Here is a 13,041-nt window from a genome sequence, read left to right on the forward strand (position 1 = left end):
TATGGTTTGGCAAGTCTGGATTATAATTTTTTCCTAAATCTTCATTTCTGGGCAAAGTGACTGAGACGATTATGACAGAATAAAGAGACTAGTTCCTTAATTTCAATTCAGTCATTTAGGTTATCGTTCTCAAGCTGGATCAAATCTGTGTTGTTTGCACTAGTTACTGAGCTTGTCCTAGCTTTGAGTGAAGATAAAGACTATGTTCTGATTCTTTTCAGATTGATCAACAGTTTTATAAAAAGATTGATCAATAGATTTTGTTTTACATGGCGGATGTTGCTGTTGTGCTCGAAGAGCCACCTTATTTGTCTTTTATTTGTGAGATGATCCAGGGAATGTGAACAGTTGTTTCTCTGCCCCGTGGACCACCTTCTGTTGACCTTGGATGTGTCATGCCTCCTAATTGCCCTTTGAGGCCAACAACAACAAAGAAACATGGGCTAGGATATTGAAAGTTTTAAAATAACTTGTAATTTCTACAACTTCATTGTGTCTGACCTTGGCCTTGCAGTAACTAACTTGCTGCTTAATTTTGGGCAGTCAGTAAAAGAGACCTCATGAAGTAAGTGCCTAATACATCTTCATACATCACCAGAGAGATTCAGGTGCCTCTCAAGGCCTCCAGAGGGAGATCCTGTCCACTTAACTAAAGTGTTTAACCTTAAGCAGACAAGATCTTTTAGAAGTCTTCAGCATCACCTACCTCTCTCCACAGTCTCTGTAACAAACATAAACACTTTAGAGACTGGTTTATCGATAGGTGTGTCTAAAATTAGGTCCTTAAGAAGAACAAGCTGGCTAGTTGTAATTATATGTGATTTCTGGAAGCCACGTTCTGGTCACCTGAAAGTGCTTCTAGTCACCATAACTGCTGAAGGTGAAAAAAGACCACTTGAACACATTTGTTATTCAAGCTGAAAACTTAGAGGACTTGTGCCTCTGTTTTTCATGATATTTAAGGTGATTATTTCATAGCTCAGAGTCTTAGAAAATACCACTGGTTACTTTTTCACTTTCATTCACTATTGCATCATCAGATTATACTGGTATTTGAGTCTGGCTTTGCAGGAAAAAGTTTGGAAGCTTTAAAAAAAAAGCTATTTAGAATAAGGATCGAGAAACAAAGAGCATAAACAATAGGTAAGCTGGATTTGGGAGATAACTAGTTATCCAGGGTATTTTTCTTTAATCTGTATCGATCTTTTAAACTAATCTCCAAGTGGCAGGCTTTGGCTACTGTGACTAGATTTCTTTCACACATAGATAAACCCTCAAAGTTTCCAGTTTCTCCAGAAGACTTCCCCTTTCCCATCATATCCCTGGCATTCCCTGTGCATCTTCTGTTCTATAAGTTTTTTTTTCTCTTAGGGCTGTTGAAATTGTGCTTTAGACCCTAGAGCCAAATAAGGCATGTCTAGTTGGGAAGATACCATATTCAGTGGGAAGCAGGGGTGAGGATGCATGAGACTGGAGAGGGAAAGGCTGGGGGGAAGGGTGAGGGGGATTGTATTCTTGACCTTAGGTAGCTGGTGCTGAGAGGTAGCGCATTGTGTTGAAGCGCAGACAGAACTGGAGTTTGTGGATGGGAAGGAGGGAGCAAGGAGGAGGGAGGGGGAAGCTGGGACGGGGAGGAGGGGGAGGAGGAGAGAGCAGCATCTCTATCTTTCTTTGCAGACCAGCTGCTAAACAGCAAGGGGAGGCTCATGCTTCCCTAATATCCATCACTCCCTGCTTCCAACGTGGTCAGACAGAGCAACAAAGAGGGTCTCGGAGGTAAGATCCTTGCAACGTGCAAAGCTGTAACATCTGCCAAAACAAGGAGAAGCAGCAGCAGCAATACAGAAAAAAGATTATCAGCACCTGGGAATGCTCAGAGGCGGCGGGGGTGGCGGGGGTGGCGGTGACAGGAAGCCCGGGTCTCCTGAAGGCTAAGGAAGTGTTAGCAGCAGTAGCAGCAGCAGCAAGAACGGAGGAAGCAGGGAGCAGATTAGGTCTGAGGGAATTAGGATACCAGCTAGCAATACTCAGCAGTTTGTGTTCCAACTGCCTGTGTACAACGAGGAGAGAACGGGGTAGAACTATAAAAGCAAGTGCTCTGGTATCTGGCAAAATAAGGCTTAACAAAATATATGAATGGTTTCTTTACCCCAAATGTAGTTCTGGAGTGAATAAAACAATTAATTTGTGCATTTCAGAAGAAAAAATATAAAATTAGAGTCTGCATATTGTTTTGACTTTCTTACATGAAAGGCTGATTTTTCATTTTAGGGCAATGCTTCAGTTCAGAAATGCATTTAATAGCAACAAGGAGAAAAGAGGTCAAAACACCCAAATGAAATGTTTGGGGTCTTTTTGAGTTTAACAAAATGGTCTGTTTAACAATTACTGTAAGAAAATATTGATGATGCCAAACAAGGTATGCTAGACCTGAGAAATACTGTTTCATTTCAACTGAAAAAAAAAAAAAGTAATTTTGTACTGGCATGAGATGAAATTTGTAATTATGTTTGATTCACCTGCTCAGCCTAAAAAGTCAGCAGTTTGGTTAGGTATATTTATGAAGTGATTGGTTTACTTTCAGTTGCCAATACTGCTTAGATGAAGGAGACAGAAAGTGTAGTATCTATACATTGGAGAAATTGATGTTTGCTTTTTCATTGTGCTTTGTCTAATTTACTTTACTTTTTGACATATGAGCTACCTTGGTTTTGTTCTAACAACTCATAGACCCTTCGGAAAATTATTAACTAATAATGCCAGTAATGTCAGTGTTTGTTGTTAAACATGTTGAACTAACTACAAAGAAAATTAACAGTGGCTTGTATGTATCATGAATAAGTCTTTATGATTTAATGTCTTTTTTTCACTGTGAAACATAGAGTCAGTATCCCAAGGTGGACATTGTGGAATATTTGTGCTTAATTGGAAGTTTCTGTGTTTTCATCTCCACACTAGTAACTAAAATAGCTGTAGTGACTTGATTTCATGTGTGAGTGAGGAAGTTAGAACCACCATGCTCTGTTGCCTTGGGGAACTTGGCGTTGGTGGACCTGATTTTGATTTGACTTTTCATCAGTGTAAATTTACTGGTACTGGTGTACCTGGGATCAGCATCAGGTTCTGTACTAGTCTACTTCATCATTGCTCCATTTTTCTTATAAACAGAGAATAGCCACAGCAACGGGACTGTTCTTTCACCAGCTTTTACAATGAAGTTAATTGCTGTTTCAGGGCTTACAGTTCTGTTATTATTTTCAAACAATAAATAACAGTCTGACTGGGCTCCTTATCAGGCCTGGTAGTTGTCAGCTGTAGCTTTGAAATTTACTTCAGTCAGTAGAGAATCTTATTAAAAAAGAAAAACCAAAATAACTTCTTTTCCTGTCATACTACCCCCTTGCTTACACAACTAGTTTTATTTTTTTAATTTATCTTTTTGTTTGTTAACTGCAGGAATGCCTGATATATTTTTGAAACTTCTTGTTCTGTCTTATTCTTAATGTACAGCTGTCTAAGAAAACCTTAAATTAATTGAGGCCTTAAAAGTGGTCTTTTGTTTATTTAGAAAATCTAAGCTTACTACATACAAAATTGCCTAATTATTTTTTGTGTCTGTATTTGACTGCAGTTTTGATTTTCTCTGGCTTCTGCTAAAGAAACGGAATGTTCTCAGTTTGGAAAGGTTTAACTGTTATGTGCATAAAAAAACAGTAACAAAACAAACCTAACAAGTCTACTGCTGCAGGTAAATTCCATTTGAGCTAACATTCTTTCCTACTTAGACAATGCTTAACTATTGTTCTCTTAAAACAACCTTCTATGAACTGTATTGTTGAAGTTTATAAGAGCTGGATGCAAAGCTCCCTGAAGTCAGGAAGAGACATTCCATTGACTTCAAATGGCTTTGGATCAGGCCTGTCACGTGAGATTAGCTCCTGACAGAAGATCTTATAAGCACAAGCGTAGGACAGAATGATTTAGGGTTGGAATTTCACTTATACTGTGGTCGTCTTTGCTTTGTGAATCTGTTAGGCACAATGGTTTTGAAGCAATGCTTCATTTATTTTGTGTTAAAAATGTCTATATTCCTTGGTGCTGTGACTATACAGTTTTGCAGAAATTTTCTTCTCACTTAGGTCTCAAATATGTTGTCTATTTGTGTATATATTTAAATACTTTGTTAAGCGAGTCTGTCTTTGGATACCATAGTTCAGAATCTGTTAGATTTTAAAACGCCTCAATAATACTCTGCATAATATGCACAAAGTTAAGGAAAGAGTTTTCTAATGTGCAATAAGTTTAAAACAATGGTTTAATTTCTGGTTTTCTTGTTAAACTAAAAGAACATATTCAGTATAAAAACCTAATGGCTTCCATAGTTTCTCTTTTTTTTTAAAAAAAAAGTAAGAAAAAACAGTTGCCCTCAAAACCTAGAAGAGATTGCTCTATAAAATGTGAAAAGTAGCAAATTAGTTTGTAATTTGCAGTTTTTCTGCATTTGAAACTTATGCAACTTACACAATGTAAAAGTAACCATGAGAAAAATGGTATAGTTTTGTATCACAAAACAGGAGCATTTTACAGCTTGCATTCTGTAAGGCTAAATTTGGATTAGGAAGCTGTAAACTTTCAAAGGTGATTCATGTTAATAAATGAAAGCCTGTCAGACTCCTAAACACTCTAGTGGTGCTGGGCATAATTATCTTTAAGGAAAAATTGGTTTTGGTTCTTATTGATTGTGGCTCTTCTAATGAATACAAAGTCTGCACAGCAAATGGTAAGTGATCTGTCACTCCTTTTTTCACCCTTAAACAAAATAAAGCATTTACTTACTCTCAGCTGAGATCAGGCACAACCAGGGGTTTATTTCATGTGAATAAAAGTTACATGAAGAGGCATAAAAGGCTAGTGTAACTAATAACAACCAAAATCTACATACAAATATCTCTACTTAGACAAAAACGCGACTGCATTTGTGTATTATGCACATGCACAGGGAAAGCATTGCATCTTTGAACTGAAAATTCTTTACTTTTTTTTTCTACTTAGACTGTGGTTAACGATTCAGTCTGCAAATCTGACTAACTCTTCAAAACTTCTCTCACACAGACTGTAGCAGGAGACCCTGTACTTTAGTAAGGAAATTTAAATGTGTCATGCTCATTTTGCGGGTATTTGTGGCTGTTCCTTTATAATTACACTTAAGTATTTCAAAGAACATTGGTTTGATTTTCAGTTTTCCTTCATTTGCCATTTTCCATGTGTTGCCTTTTGTGCTTGAATGTTTATTTGAGGAATAAAGGAAGTCTAAGAAGTAACATAGCCGGTGGTGTATTTCTGAAGAAACAATAAAAGAAAATAGCTGTTTAGACATTGTGTATCTTAGAAAAAAATGCTTTAAAATATAAATACTGATTGAGTGTTATAGGAAGAAAATATCCTTTTGCTAGCTAAACAGCACAGCTGTACTTTATGTACTAAAAGCAATTTTTAATGATGTTGGAGGCATATTTTATATAATTATGCAGTAGATGAAAATGAAAGATTATTTGTAGAAAGTATATTCTCATCACAGTCATAAAAATAGGCAGTACTGACAAAGAATTGCCATCAAAGATGTATTTATAGGTAGGAGAATTCATCCTGATACTTAGCCTATTGATTCTTTTAACACTTTTTATGTTGTTTTAAATGGTTGCTAGCAAAACATATTCTTGATTTTGACCTAGCTGTCTTAGTTTTTAGAGCTCCTTAGTAGGAAAGTGCAGGACTAGGTCTTCTGTTTCTATAACAGGGAGAAATTACATAGATTTCACCTTATGAGATGGGAAATTTTTATGTCCACAACGTTTCTTATCCCTTTTCCAAGGATAAACATTTATTTAAAATAAAAATCTGATCCTGTCCTGTGAAGTTCTAGTGTCATTATACAATGCTTTGAAATAATAAGCTAGTTTCTAATGATTATGACTGCATTTCTGATTTCATCGTCCAAGTCCTCATCTACTAGGTCTGTGTACCAGCTGTAAGAGGACTTGAATGTGTGTATAGACAAGTTTAGCAGCACCAGTTTTGCTTCTGTCAGCAAGAAGTTTAGTGCATTAAAAAAGGAGACTATAGTCCTTTCTGATTTGGAACCACATTTTCAAAATCTCTTACTCTCCCACTTTCTCTATGAAGTAGAGATTAAAGCAGCAAACTAATACCTCACACACAGAGTTGTCAAACCATACACATAGTGTGGTAGATAAAACTGTAAATATCAATGGTGTAATAATTCAGGACCCTACTTGTAATAACAGTAGTGAAAATATTTCTGAACGCAAGAATGATTTGGAAGTTGCTGAAAAATTGTAAAGATTGTTTCATCCTAATCTGACAGCTATTCTCATTTTTTTCACCCCACAGGTAATGAAATGGTTGATATACGGTGTAAATACATTTGTTTTTAAAGAAAACATTTGTGACTTACTTGACTGCAATGGATGCTCAAGTTAAGTGAGGGATCCAGATTTCAGTGGCATTGTTGTGTAGATGGAACTGTGAATTATTTGGCCCCTAATTGTTCAAAATGCATGCATAAATATGCTGTGGAGATATGCATAGACATACAGATGTAAATTTGGCTCAGTCATTCCTGCCATCTGGAGAGGAAATGCATCTAGATGCCAGCCAGTTCAGACTTGTTAGAATATATTAGACTTTGATGAGTAGTTTTAAGTTCTATCATTTTATTCAGTTTAATATCTTCTGTCAACAGGTATATATGTTGCTATACACTTTGGTGTTTTTCCTCCTTGTTCTACTATTTCTCCCCCATTTTTTGTCATTTGTCATCTTTTGTGTAAAGAAGAGCGTAGTGTTCACATCAATGGTAAGTATATCTCTGCTGCTCAGAAGGGCCTTGAAGCAAGAGAGCCTTAAAAGAAAGGAGATAAGTCTTGTCTTCTCAGCATGAGACAAATGTTTGACCCAATATCCAGCCCCCCAGCTATGATACAAGCATCTTACACACTTAGAGTGCAGCATTGTAGTATCTCCTGCTTTGAAGTTCACACGATACTGGAAGAACACGAGAGGAATCTTGGTGATGTACTGTAGTACTCTGCCTCACAGCGGGGTCCCCATCTGAAAGACCATTTAGAAAGAGTATTTCCTAGGGAATCAGTACAATTCCATGCGTGTGATGCCTGGCACAGCATGGTGGAGGCCATGAGATACTGACCAGGCCTAGTCATGTGAGAGGGTGGCTGAGCAAAAAGTAATGTACAGTGCATGTTCTGTATTTAGAAGAGCTTGCAAAGACCTGGAGAAATCTCTTTAAATTCTGTGAAGCAAATCTGGGTGCAGAATCGGAGGCACTGGAAAACTCTGGTCTTCCACTAATACTTCAGCCCCATTTCCCAGGGGCAAATAGGCTTCCACAATGTGAAACAGTGCAGCTCCACAAGGAGAACTTGCTATAGTTTCAATATGGTGGATGGATTATTGTGGAATTTACTGTCTGTTCTATAATCTGAGGGTACTGGGATGTGTTCCCTCTTGCCATTTAAAGGATTGCTTAGAAAGTGAATTTTGAATTAGTTGACAATTTATTTTCGTCTAGCAGTGCTTGTCTAGGTCTTAGGGAGACTAAAAAATAAATTTTAAGTATCCAGATTTCAGGATAGTAAAGTCAGTCTCCTTATATCCTAGGCAAGGAAGATTATATTGTGGAGTTTGATACTGGTAAATCCTCTGTTTCAATTCTTACAACTGAGGAGGATGCTGTATACTGTTGCTTCAAGTCAGCATGGCAATGCACAGCTACTGACAGATTTGAACAGCTGAGGCCTGAACGACTGGTTAGATCCTTCTGACTTTTACTGAATTTTGGTATCAGGCCTCAGAATTCATCAATAAATATTGGGTGTTGCTCTGCAGCCATATATGGCAGGTTCAGGTTACTCTGGTGGATTCCCAGACGTTTATCTGTAATGTCTGGAGAAATTGATAGCAGACTCTTTGAAGGTCCATTTCTTTTTATGTAATACTTGTGGGAGAGCCATCATATCCTACACTTTCTTGTTTATGAAGCTCTTTAGAGGAAATCTGGATAAAGAAAAGAAGCTATATAGTAAAATCATAAAATCATAGAATATCTCAAGTTTGAAGGCACCCATAAAGACCAAGTCCAACTCCCTGCTCCTCACAGGACTACCTAAAACTAAAACATATGACTAAGAGCATCATCCACATGCTCCTTGTACTCTGACAGGCTTGGTGCCATGACCACTTCCCTGGGGAGCCTGTTCCAGTGACCGAACATGCTCTTAGTGAAGAACCTTTTCCTAATACCCAATCTGAACTTCCCCTGACAGCTTCATTCCGTTTCCTTGTCTCCTGTTGCTGCTCACCAGAGAGAGAAGATGAGCACCTCCACTGCCCCCCTTGAGGAAGCTGTAGACTACCGTGAGTCACCCTTCAGCCTTCTCCTCTGCAAGAGTGACCTCAGCCACTCCTCAAGCCACTTCCTTGTCCTCAAGACATTTCACCATCTTGGTCGTCTTACTCTGGGCACACTAATAGTTTGATGTCCATATATTGAAGCACCCAAAACTGTGCACAGCATTTGAGGTGGGGCTGCACCAGTGCGCTGTAGAGTGGGACAGTCACCTCCCTCAACTAGCTAGCTATGCTGTGCTTGATGCACCCCAGGACCCAGTTGGCCCTTTTGGCTGCCAGGATACACTGTTGACTCATATTCAACTTGCTGTTAACCTAGACTCCCAGATCTCCTTCTGCAGGGCTGCTCTCCAGCCTCTTGTCTCCTGGTTTGTACATATAACCAGGATTACCCTGTCCCAGGTGGAGAATCCAGTAATTGGTCTTGTTAAATTTCACGTGATCAGTCATTGCCCAGCTCTACAGGCTACTCGGATCTCTCTGCAAGGCCTCTCAAGCCTCCTAGCGTAGTGGCTCCTCCTTGTTTAGTATCGTTGGCAAACTTTATGTACATTTGGTTTGATTCCTGTGTCCAGATCATTTATAAAAACATTAAGAAACACTGGCTTTAAAATTGAACCCTGGGAAGCCACTGGCAACTGGCTGCCAACCTGATGTAACTCCATCTGCTATAACTCTTTGACCTCTCATCTTGTTGTCTTGCCTTTGGGAAGTTTGTCCTTAAAATGACAGTGAATTTTTTTTTTTTCTGTATGAAAGAGAAGTTGTCCTATAATGTTACTGTATCTTGACCACCTTTGAACAGTCGGCTGTAAATTTCATAGTATTGTAACTTAGAAAAAGCAACCAGCGTTTTTTCTCCAAGCATGAAATTATCAAAAGTTCCATTTTTAGAATATCTTCCATTTGCTTATGCTAGCTCACTGATGAACATTAGTACTAATATTGCTGCTGAAGTTCACATGGCCCCAGCTTGAACCATGGAACAAGGGTTTACATCCTAAATGGACAAAATATGTTATGGATATATAAGTTACCACAGCTTAGCTGCTCTGTCGTGGTTACCTATGACTAAAAACCTTTGTCTGTGAGGCTTTAATAAAGAAGTAAGAGACCTTAGGTTACTTTGCACCAAGACTTCACCACAGTCTCTGTCTTACAAACTGTGTTTCCAACCTCGTGCTCTACATTTCTTTGATTCATCTGCTCTTTCCTTCCCCTTTTATCAAACCTAATCATAATCTTCTTTTTTGTAAAAAAATAACCCCTCTGTATACTATAATATATAAGTACATTTTGATAACGATTCTTGGTGGGCTGCAAGAGTCACAGTCGGGATTTTTGAAAGGCAATCTATTAATTTCATGTACTTGTCTACCAACAATCTTTATACTGACAATCCTATGTCTTCCAATTTAATGGTCACATGCAGAGGTTTAATACAAAAGACAAAAAGGGCTCCCATTCAGAGAAATAACAGGAGGAACAAATATAAAACAGGCAGCATTGTTGTTTTCTGGGAAGATATACCTAGTGCTAGTGACAGAAGAGAAGGGAAGTACAGTCAGGTGTCTTTTCCTTGGGATTATTAACCAGGGAGTCAGTTTGCTGATGCAAAACCTGGTCTTGTTCATATCAGTTCAGATAGCTGTGTTAATGAGGCTCTTTGGTTAATGAACCTGCTAGTCTTTAGTGCACCTATCTTTGGCCTCACCACTGATCTTTTTTTTTCTGTTATGCTCCTGCCATATATTTTTATAGCTTTATTCATGTGTGTTTTGTATGATCTAGAATATTGCTTCATCTGATTAATTTTGTGCTCCCATTCATCTGAGTAATCAAGCCATAACATTGCTATCCATATGGATTTTCCTGTATGGATGCCATATCTATCTAATGGGCTGCCTTCCCATGTGGGAAAGGGGTTTATTCCATGTACTGTATATATCGAATTAGATACATATTTTTATCAACAGATTGGCTGATTTGTTAAAGTGCATTGAAAATGATAGTATTCTCCAGCTATAATGCAGGTCTTCTAATGAATTTAATACTGCAATATTTTGTAAAAAAGATGCGCTTATTAAAAAGCTAGGTAGCAGATTTATAATCCGTGAAAATGCAAATGCTTTGTTATACCTATGCATTTTTAGCATTTCATTATTACTGTGCCTTAAAGGATCCCTGCAATCTCAAACAGGTCAGTCTACCTTTTTCGTTTTCACATGAATTAAAATATTAACATCTGTAAAATCTCAGGTGGTGACTGTATAGTCTTCTAAAGACGTTAGTATATGTCTTTTCTTGTGTGTGTCTTGTTTTCTTTTATGCAGTAAAGTTTCCTGACACATTCTCATGCTTATTTTAGTACTTTTCTTTCTGTTATGCAGCCAGCACTTTGTATGCATGAGCGGAAGCCAAAGGCAGCTGAGGGATGCAACTGGGAGTATCAGTTGGTATGAAAAAGTGCGGCAAGTAGGGCAGGTGACTTAGCTTCTCAGTTCATTCTCCAGCTCCAGCTCACTGATGATGTTTGCTGTCTGAATGGTGTCCTCTCTTGGGTTCTCTTTTACAGTAATTCAACGATTTCCCTGCAAGGCAAAATTTAAGCATTGTTCTGGAGCTAATGTGTTTCAAAGACTGCTCCCGCTAGGCAAATGCATGACACAATTATTTATGACTTTCTTAATCCCACAGAATTTTCTAATACTATTTAAGTAGGTTTCTTACCCTGTGTGTAATGTGATGCAACATCCCAGTTCACATATCACATCCTTTTAGTTCCATGCCAACAGTGTTTCTCTCATAAAAGCTGCAGCCTGCATAATAATTGAATTAAACTGACTGGGGGAAAGATCACACGCAAATAGTTATGTCAGGGTCATGGAGGCCCAACAGAAGCCCAAAGACGCTTTGGCCAAGCATCAAATGATGTGAACATGATCCTGCAGTGGGAACGCAAGTGATTCTCCATCCCTTGACATAAAGGCCAGGCATCTCTTCCTAGGCTATATACTTCCAGCAGCAGAGGGTGTAAGGTCATGTTGACAGTCTGGATGCGAAGTAATGGTGTGTAGGATGGCAGCAAGAAAGCAAAATTTTATGGATGGTGCTATCCCCATTTTAAATTAGTTATACTGCTTCACAGTCTTTTTGCTGCTAGGTGGCATTGCTTTTACTTGTAATTTGGTTTCTTTGGCAGCGCGTTCACTTTCTACAGAAAAAAGGCTATCTTGAATTCAAGCTAAATCTTACTACGTGTTTGAATGATCCCTGTAAATTTTGCATATGAGGTCTTAATCTGCATGGAAAGCTTCCCTCAGGTTTGTTTTTTCTGTTGTGTGCTTCTGTAGATTCAGGATGAAACACATTTTTGTTTTTAAGGTGCATCTTTTGATATATCCAAATAGAAATTGCTTACACAGTTGTGTGTGTTAGGTTATGTGATGAAAGTCTGGCAACTCCTAATGAAGTTGATGCAACAGAGGAAGAATAGCCTAACAAATAACACGACTGCAAAGGAATAATCTATTCAATCTCCTACCTACACCAGAATTAAGTGTAACTGCAGCCACAGAATTTGCCTACATTCAGGGCCATGTATAAAAAGACATGCACATGAAAATCTAGTGTTTTATTAAGGCTTTATTCACACATCATCTTCCGACTGCAGCTGGCTGAGAAGGTTACTGCCCCTAGTACCTCATTATTGCACTTCTGTCAGAGGTTATTACAGGTGACCCAGCCAGCCGAGCTGCTCCTGTTCATGGCTCCTAATCTGTTCTGCTTGAAATGAATGGAGGTGGTGAAGATTATTTTTTTAAGTTTCAACTTTTTTTACTAAAGAAGATCAGGGATTGCTTACAGGAGCAACAGTGTGGGTAAAAGTGGCAGGACAATAATTTCCAACATCAGAGCAGTAATGAGCCTCTATAAAAGTGATTGTAATCTTTTCAGTGGATGCTGCCCGAACTGGAAGATTTTTTGATGGCCTTATGTGCATTGAATTTACGCCACTGATCTTTTAGGCTTTTCATGTTGCTATATAGATGTGACTTAAGTTCATATATATATTGCCTGTTTGGGTATATTTTATGTTATCCATGGTCAGGATTCAGTTAAATGAAACTATCTACAGACCTGTGGTTCAGCAGAGGTTTTATTACCCTGGTTTAATTTTATCTGTTTTACATTCATGCTGGAGCTGCTCTGAGGGGTCTTAATGATTCAGAGTCAAGTCCCCTGTTCTGTCTAAAGACATGCAACTTATTTTTAAAATAACGACAGTAAACACTGAGCAAAAATGCTCAGGGTTTCAGTTCAAAACCCACCAAAACTAGTAAGGTCAATTCTAACAGCCTTTGTATGGCTATCATCAGCATTTTTTTCTGAGAACTTCTTGAACCCTAAAACTTCAAACCCCCCTCTTTTCTTCTTTTTGTTAGTATATGCCTTTTTTTTTTTTTATGGCAGTAAATTAATATAGAGAAAAAGAGAGTTTCTAAAGACAGCAAGATTCTTGGTTATTCTAATCACACTCCATTCCTTTTGTGAATTCAGTTTTGCTCTTTTCTGATATACACCTACATTAAA

General features: G+C 38.1%; 1 protein-coding gene across 2 annotated transcripts in view; it reads left to right on the forward strand.

Moving 5' to 3' along the window:
* The first annotated feature begins 1,665 nt into the window (after positions 1 to 1,665).
* The window catches only part of GREB1 (growth regulating estrogen receptor binding 1), a 108,997-nt gene continuing 97,621 nt past the window's right edge, over positions 1,666 to 13,041 (forward strand). For both annotated transcript variants that reach the window (XM_005432246.3, XM_027801628.2), the window contains exon 1: positions 1,666 to 1,776. The gene's annotated coding sequence lies outside the window, so the exon portion shown is untranslated. The remainder of the gene's footprint in view (positions 1,777 to 13,041) is intronic.

This window comes from Falco cherrug, chromosome 6 (assembly GCF_023634085.1).
Source record: "Falco cherrug isolate bFalChe1 chromosome 6, bFalChe1.pri, whole genome shotgun sequence".
Lineage (NCBI taxonomy): Eukaryota > Metazoa > Chordata > Aves > Falconiformes > Falconidae > Falco > Falco cherrug.